Raw genomic sequence first — 9,589 nt, 5'->3', positions numbered from 1 at the left:
AAGAAGATCCATAATATAACGTCTTTGAGAAAGCAAGATACCATTGGCATTTTGAATAACTTCTATACCAAGAATATAAGATAGCTCTCCAAGATCCTTAAGAGAAAATTGGTGAGAAAGTAAATGCACAAACCGTTGAACCAAATCATCATTATCACTAGTAACAATAATGTCATCAACATAAACCAGAAGATAGATAATATGACCTCTAGTTTTGAGTGTTAGAGTAGGTGTCCAAAGTCAATCATATATTGTATATTGACTCTATGAATCATGTTATTCTATTAATAAAAGGCATCGTTTATATTATGTAAACCATATTCCATATGTATGTGTTAATATATGTCCTTAGAGTGGTTGAACCGTGACGATGGAATCAGCAGTGATAAGTCTTGATTGTGAGATCCATATGATCACATTTGGTGGCCATTCTAGAAACATCCATAGCCCTAGTATTATCCTGACTTAGGGCACAGATAATACGGTAAAACTATCATAACTTTGAACGACATAACTGAATTTGAATATGTCAAGGTGCTTCATACTTGAAGCTGACATTATTTTTGCGCTTCAAACCTTAATGAGATAATAGATGATGAAATGATTTGATTGCACGGTAACCATACTGTTGATAGGTAGCAAATTTACTGAATCTGAATCTGTTAGGGTGGCCATGATGTCTTGCTAAAGGCCAATCTTGGTCTGTGTATAATGAGATGATTAATAGGGTGTTGATCACGATATTACTCACTAACAATATGATGTCTATAAGTCACACACTTAAAAGGCAATTTAAATAAGATAACGAGTAAGGGGTATTTTTGTCTTTCATAGACAAAGGGTAATTTGGTAAATCTTACGGAGCAATTAAATTTGCTAGAAAGGTTGTTGGCTGGATCCAATTCCATATTGGATTTAATTTGTAAGATTGAAGATTTATTTAAATATATATATTTGTGTATGCATATTTTAAATAAATAAAATGTCATTATATATATATATATATATATATAATTATTATTGGATGAATAAAATAATAATTGCTTAAATAATTAGATGGGGGCATATTGGGAATATATCCTAAAAAGGGGAGATTAGGGTTGGCCTATAAAAAGCTCTTTCCCAAATCTCCCGTAACCCTTACTATTGTTGCCCAAGCAAAAGAGTAGAGAGAAAATTCTCTTTGAATTTTTCTTACCTCTTCTCTTCTTTAAACCACAAAAATCACTCTAGTAAATTGATTGTGTGTGGAGTCTTGAGTTTGTGTGGATTTATGTGAGTTCACTTCTAATCTTGAAGCGGGAGCGTTTTCAACGATCAACTGAAGGAGACATCAACAAGGGTATGAAATCGAAACCTTGAATAGGAAGCATGTAAATAACGCAAAATCTCTTATAAAGATTTTGGGCTTTAGGTTTTAATCGTCAAATTTTTGTTTTCCGCTATGTATTTCATTGATTAATTCCTTACAGTGGTATCAGAGCCCTTTATATCAGATTACGTTGTTTAATTTTTGCTTGAAATTGTGTGATTTCTTGATTACATGATTTGAGTTTTAATTTAATTAATTTTGGATTTGATTAATTGGATTAAAATTGATTTTGTTGTGTTGATGGGGAAATTGAAATTTGTTATGTTTAATCTGATTTTTGTTGAAATTGGAGGATTTTTGAAACCCTAGGTGCACCATCGTGTATGGTGGTGTTTGTTGTTGTTCGTGGTGGTTCATGGCAGCACCATGACTGAAGCATCAGTAGTGCACGCTGCTGCCATGCATGTAGATGTGTTGGCCGCATGTTTCAACACACGGCCTTGGCCAACGCCCATCAAGGCGTTCAATGGTTGTGTGCTAAGGCACACGACCATTGCCTTAAGCAACTCCATGTTGATTACATGAGACTGTTGTCACTTTCACTATAACTCCACCGTGTACGGTGGTTGCCTTGGGCTGAAAGTTGTTACAAATAGCCCAACCTTACTGGCTATATGTTTATACATATTGACTTTACTTGCACATTGTGTATTCACACAAGTGTTTGACCCGTTGTGCATTTTTATGCACAACTGTCTTGTTTTGGGCAACCTGTGATTTTCCTCCGGGGAAATTACTTTCATTTTCACTATGGTGCTTATTTTTGAGAGATTCAAAATCTCATGTGTTGCTGCATGTGTGAGGATCATGTCAGTGCATTTACATAAGTTTTTGGACTTCTGTAGCATAGGGTTTCAATTTGTTTACAAATAGTCAATGTTGGTGCACTTTAATTCGCTACAGGTTTGTAAATAGGTCATAATGGATTCAATAGTGAGTCAATTGATTCAAAAATTATACCAATAGCTTGCTAACATGTTGGTGCATGTTCAACAAGTCTTTGACACTATTGCCCATATGTGTCGATGCATATAAAACCGCTATTACGGGCAGCATACGCATTGGTGCAGGTGGGCTTTATTTTGGGTTGTTTTTGGCATTGTCATGCATTGATGTTAGACCAGAATACTGCAATAGAACCTCTCTATAGTCATAATGTTGGGACCAACTAAATTTATTACTATGAGGAGGTTATAACTTAATAGAGGTGTAGTTACAAGAATTATTTTTTTGCTTCAAAAATTATTGTTTTCATTTCTTGTTTTATACTTCATGTTTCAGTACTATTGGGATTTCACTTCATGTTTTAGTAGTATTAGGATTTCAAGTCATTATTTCAGTAGCATTATGATAGTAAAGAAATGAATATCTATGAGTCATTGCAGAATTGAGTGATCAGATTCGACAACTTCACTACACTAATCAAATGCATATTGATGTCTTCCTCAATCATCCAAATGAGCAACAAGTCGTGTATGTTTTAACTAAAGAAGAAATCATTACTAGAGTTAGACAAGAAGAGGAAGGAGATAATCTTGAGGATGATAGTATGGAAATACCAAAAGTTTCGTGCCAAGAAACTCTAAACATGCTTGAGAAGCTAGAAATATTTTGGCTTTAACAAGAAGATGTTCATGTTGGCGACTTATTATATACCTACAAGATAAAAGATGTGGTAACAACTCTAAAACATAAATTATTGTCCCGAATAACTTTAGATAAATATTTTATTTCATCTTAAATCTTTAATGTAACATAGCATATATTTTTTGCAATATACATATAATTATTACTATATAGAGGCAAGTTCCTTAAGATGGGACTTAGAAAAATTATAACTTAATGTGAAATTTATTCTTATTTATAACTAGCCCAAGTTGGGACCATAATTTTTTATGACTACATGAAGGTTATGCCTATATAGAGTATCACTATAAAGAGGTTCTACTATATATAATGTGTTGTTGCATATTATAAACATTCTGGAGGCCTAACAACGAGGGACTAAACCAAAAAGTTTACAACTTGTTGGGTTTAAAGTAGGGGGAAAAAATCAAAAATCAAATTGAACCGAAAAATTGGACCGAAATCAGTACGAAAACACAGTTTTTAGTCGAAACTAGTTCGAATTTGGATTAGGTAAATGGGAAAATCGAATATCCAGTTCAGTTTCGATTTATCCAAAAAAAAAAAAGCAATCTGATTAACGAAAACCGAATTAAAAAAAAAAAAACAATTGATTTGGGATATTTCAATCTTAATCTCTAACTCTCTCACAACTATCTGTCTCTTCACATTTGCGCCTACCTTCTGCTGTGGATTCTTCACCTACCGGATGTCGTCTTTCCAGTCACCGTCATCTCTTGCCCTCTGGCTGCCGACTCTCGTTGTCTTTTTCTAGTTGCCATCTCTGCTAACTATAAGTTATTCGTCGCTGCCCTCTACTCTCCATTTACCTTTCATTCACTTTCACACTAACACCTTGATTTGTATGATTAGAGCAATAAGCTTGTCCTTAAGTGAATATACACAAACACCTTGTAGGCATTCTTGGAGGGAGGTCTTTTAGGTGTCCTCAAAGACAAAAAAACAAAGTTCCCAGGTAGACAAAAACATAATTTGGCTAACCTAATTGTCTCTTTGATTCTTCCAACCACAAGCCTCATCAGTGGACAACCACCATACCTTGCGGTCTACAGATTTAAGGACATGCATTTTTCCTTAATTATTTGTTCTAGTGTGTTGGGCGATGAACCGCAATCTGATTACCTAGATAAATGGTACAATGAAGAATCAGAGACAGTGTATATATATATAAAGCTGACAAGCCAATCAAGTTGTTCTATCTTGACACGTTGGATTAGAATTTATTGATCCATCTATAATTATTAATTAATTAAAAAAATGGGATCTGTATTAATAATTAATAATAATAATAATAATAATACAGGTGCATTGCATTGGCATTCCAAAGATTTGCATTAATAAGAAGTATACAGATGTACTGGATTGCTATTACTAATTATGGTTTAATGACATTTGTCTAGGGTTGCTATCTATAATTATATAGGTGCATTGTATTGACATTGGAAAACTCTCTTCGTATTGAATTCGTATTTAATTGTGTTGGTATTCGGAAGGTCTAAATAAGGGGTTATAAAAGGGGCGCATGTTTAGTTGTGTATCATCGCAATTTGTTAGTTGGTGTCAACAATACGTTTGGTCTTTTGTTAATTATTTATAGGTCATTTTAGTTTGTGTCAATAATATATCTATTCTTCATTTTTTTTTTATCAATGATTTTTTTATTTATTTATGTTTTTGTTGTTGTTTATAGGTCAAAGATTCATGAATTGACATGGAATAAACTAGATGTACAATTGACACTGTCAGATGAGTTGTTATTTCGATTTGTTCTTCTGAACTGTAAGTATATCTTCTAACTATTTTAATGTGAAACTGTAAGTATGTCTCCAATTTATTTTAACAGTTATTGTTAGATTAAATGATTGTTTTTATTCGGTAAATGGTTAGCGTGTTCTGTACCAAGTTATGTTTATTAAGTCTTCGATGAGGTCATTGGTTTGGTATGTCTGTGGTTGCAATCGATCAGCATGAATTATATGTTCATTGATGTTTGTTGATTTTGTTTTCAGCTTATAGTTTCGGTCGAATAGTGAGTATTTGTTGTCTGTATGTCCATACGAAGGGTAATTAGTTTTTCCATGTATTGTTGACGCTGAGTAACATTAAACGTTCATGGTTTGTATTTTCTTTAAAGATTTTTGTATTGTTTTTTCGACCATGCTATCTATTTGTTCTAGACGATATGTAAGTATTTGTTTTGGGACTGAGCTACATGAAACATTTATGGATTCTTTTATGTTAACAAAGCTCGTATGAGTATTGTTTTTGCTAACTCTATTTTCAAGTGACACGATCGGCCCTCAACTATCATCAAATTGTGCTGCTTGGTGCATTGTTGTCACAAAGTAGCATGATCCGATAGTAGTTGAGGTTTGATTTTGTGATTTATTAATGAAATGTTATTGTATCAGACCTGGTCAATGTGGATGTCAACGATTCATGTTGTGAAAGTGTAATGGTTAGTAACGTGGCATGACGGTGATAGTGATTCAGAGATTTGGTTGTTCCGGGTTCGGTGTTGCTGGATTGTGATAGTTGCTATTGTGCATGTTATTTTGCCTGCATGAACATTTGCAGTTTGATGTTTGATGATGTAAAGATTTGTTGGTTGTAGTCAATATACGGTGGTTTTGAGATATTCGATTGTATGTGTCCCAATCATCTATGTATTTATTAATACTTAGGCAATATATCAAAGGTGTGCTTTTTGGATCATGATATTTTATGTGAATGAATTATAACAAACAAATTGCCAAGCAAATCATGCCACCCAATTATGGATGACGATTTTTTTACTTCTTTTATCAATATGTGTGCATTGCATTGACATCCCAAAGTTGTAACCATTTTGACATCCTTATAATGTTTTCTAAGTTGTGAGTTTAACAAAATATTTACTATCCTTTCTTTTGGACTTGTGCCAATGAAATATTCCTAAATCTCACTTCCTAATACTTTATTTGACTATAAAAAATAACCTGAAAGTGACCAATATAGGAATAGATGGAATTGTATTAAGGTATAAAAATTCCGATCAAATTCATGGTTTAGCAGTGTTCCTAGAAAAGTTATAACAAATTCTAAATGCAACCAATCATATCCTGATAATGGTTTGGCAATGGAATGTTGACGTCAATGATACCTTATGGATAAATTGTGGATTGGTGTCTACTCTATTACCAGTCTATAGCCAAATTGATGGTTTGACAGTGAAGTTATCAACCGTAGCAGACTTTGAACAATCATAATTATGGACAATGGTTGGGCAACAGATTCCATACTATTTGTTAGACAATTTTTTAAAGATGTTGAACTACAATATTAATAAAAAAATTAAGTGGGTTAATGGTGTGCTGTCGTAGGCAACCAAGATTAATAACCTTTCTAACCTAACTACTAAACTGTAAATATGATAAGTAATGGTCGATCCCATGAAGAGTGTCTAGCCTAATTTTTTTATGATGTGAACAAAGCTGGGGGGTTTTGAGTAAAACAGAAAACAGTCTTGGCAAAAATCAAAACAAAAACAATTTAAATCGAAATCAATTAATATAACGAAACTTGGTCTCCGTCACACATCGCACCACATTCCGTACTCTTACAACTGATCATTGATGCAAAAAATAATCAATTCTTGTTTAAATATTCACCGTTGGAACTATTTCCTATCTCTCCTTAATTGTAATAATATTAGGAAACAAGTGATCTTAATTAATCTTACCATTACAAACCTAGACAAGCGCTAAAGATTTAATCTATTGCAGTCTTAAGAATTAGAGAAATCGATGAAGCTAAACAACACAAACACAAGCGCTTGTATTTATTTAGTTGAATGTTCCCTTAAGATTACTAATTCCTGACGCAGCAAATTATTAACCCTAATTGCTTGAACATTAAGGGATCAACAATTACGGATTTGATATCAAACTTGTAGTAGAATTGCAACAAATAATCCACTAGTAGCCTCCTAGTAATAAATGCATCAATCATGAAGATATGCACAGATAACATTCAATACTCAACACAACAAAAATTGAACACTAAAATAAAATAGATTAGACCTCACAGTTGGTTGATTCCGAGGTCTCCGTTTCCTCAACCAAGTTACAAAAGTTTAGCTGCTCATGGCCATAAACAAAAACTCAAAAGAAAGAAAAATTGCAGAGAAAAGAGAGAGGCGTGGTCCCCTTTTCCCAAAACCTAATCTGATCCCCTTAACAAAATCCAGTTCAATTATTTGAATCCCACTCAATCTCCTAAAGAAATATTCTAATATCCTAAAATAACTAATCCTAATTTAATTCTAATTAATTGATAATAAGATAAGTCCTATAAAATAGGAAAGCGGTGATTCTGAGCTGTAACTTGCGTGCCACATGTCTCACTTACCTCCAATAATAATTGCCCAATTGATTTGCATGACAAGGCAGAATGTTCTAGGACATCCAGTGCAGATGCATCAACTTCAAGCTCGATTACAACCTTGATTCAGCGAGTATCTCTCCAAACTCAAACTGAATTGTCGATATATTTCTTAGCGTTCACAGCATTTTGAATCATCGCAATCGGAGCTCGATGAGAGAGTTTTGCCCAGATTACGAAACAATGTCGAAACTGTCCGAATTCACTTAGTTAGTTCCGTTTTGCAATTAACGCCTCCATTTGCATCCTAAATCAAAATAGAATATAATGAGTCATTTAGGCAACAATAAGTATAAAAGACTAAACACTAGGGGGTAAATATGACATTTTGCATTCCCATCAAATTCCCCCGCAATTAGCTTTTGCACGTCCTCGGGCAAACTAATTCAAACAACGCTACACTCATGTCATATCAAGAACACCATCATCTCAAGTCATATAAAGAACATCAGCATGATGCATAAGCAACAATATTTAATCCACGCATATTCATACCTAACTTAGGAAGCAGCAAATAAAATAAACAGAGTTAATGACATTCATCTCTCTTTATCATCTTCCACAATTACCTTAATCAGTCATTGCAAACAAGGAACTAATCACAACCAATTCATGTACAACTCTTCCACTCTCTACTACATTGTATTCAACTTTTTCTTATACTCAAACTGTAGCAAACTAGGGTACAATTTTTTTTTTTTCCTGTTTGAAAAAGAATGAGTGCATTTTATGCTCCATCTCATTTCATAGTTGTGTTTATTGAGTGAGTGCGTTTTACGCTCCATCTCGACTCACCACATACCTTTCTTTTCTTTTTTCCTATTTGCTTAACCCAATTTAGGACTCTTAAGAGAAACAAAATTTTTTTTCTTTTTAAGGGTTGTTATACATTCCTCATATCATGCTTCGTCGCCAAGTCCACACACACTTCTCAGACATATTGTTTCAAACTAACAAGATTCAAATATGATAACTCTATTTATGAAATATTGCTAACATCCTAAGTCAAGGAATATGCTCAACAACAAAGTCAAGTTACTATTTCATGCATCACTAGACGTTCAAAGACATACTAAAGCATAAACCTTCCTAAAACAAATGCGGGGTATTTTCGTTTAAGGTGTACGTGGCGTTGTTATACCGAGATTGCCAAGTACTACTAGGCAGTTTTTAAGGCGGTTCTGGTTTCCAGCCGGATACCCTTAAACTAGGCAGAATTCATTTTTTTTTTTTTTTTTTTTTTTTTTGAACACTATAGAAGAACCTAAATCCCCTCCCCCCACATTAAAGTTTACATTGTCCCTAATGTAAGATGAAATGCAAGAAAAGGCAAAAAAAAAAAAAAAAACAAAAAACAAAAAAAAACAAAATTCAAAATGCGAGAAAAAGAAAACAAACTCCCCCTGGTTGCCTCCCAAGCAGCGCCTTTGTTTATTGTCGTGTGCTCGACTCAAGGCTTTTTTTCTTGCGATGCACTGAGTAACATTCTTCCGTCTCCAAGGAACACGTTCTTGAGGTAACTAGGGAGAGGCTTAAGTCTGGAATGGGGTCCTGCCAAAACAGAGGGTAAAGGCCTCTCGTTAGAAATTGGTAATGCAATATAGGAACGTTACCTGACTGCGTAACTTTGAAAATCATGCAATGCTGCAACAGTTTCCTGCAAATCAGTACTCAACGCTAACTTCTCATTCTCTTCCTCAATATGATTACTATATGGAAACTTCCAATCCATCTTCTCCATCAGTTCAAAAACCTCCTGTGCCAAAGTATCAATCACATCTTAGAATAAACATGATTATCATCTCATCATCGATAATTTTATGGCATCATAAATATTAAACTTGACAATTTCACCATCAATTTCCATGGTAATGTATGCCACTATGAACATCTATCTAGTCTTGGAGTTTTTAGAAGTTCTTCCTAACAAAATAGACAAGATTGATCTCCTTTTTTCCATATCAAGCACATAGAAATCAGTAGGAAAAACTAAGTTATTAACTTTACCAAAACATCCTCAACTACACCCTTAGGATAAGCATTAGATCCATCAGCTAATTGAATTGCAACAGCAGTTTTATTCAACAAAGTTTTCAAAGAAGCATATATGGAATATGGCATGATATTAATAAGAAGCTCCTAAGTCTA

This window comes from Pistacia vera, unplaced genomic scaffold (genome assembly GCF_008641045.1).
Source record: "Pistacia vera cultivar Batoury unplaced genomic scaffold, PisVer_v2 Contig248, whole genome shotgun sequence".
Lineage (NCBI taxonomy): Eukaryota > Viridiplantae > Streptophyta > Magnoliopsida > Sapindales > Anacardiaceae > Pistacia > Pistacia vera.
The sequence above is the reverse complement of the archived record's forward strand: the minus strand, read 5'-3'. Positions refer to the sequence as shown.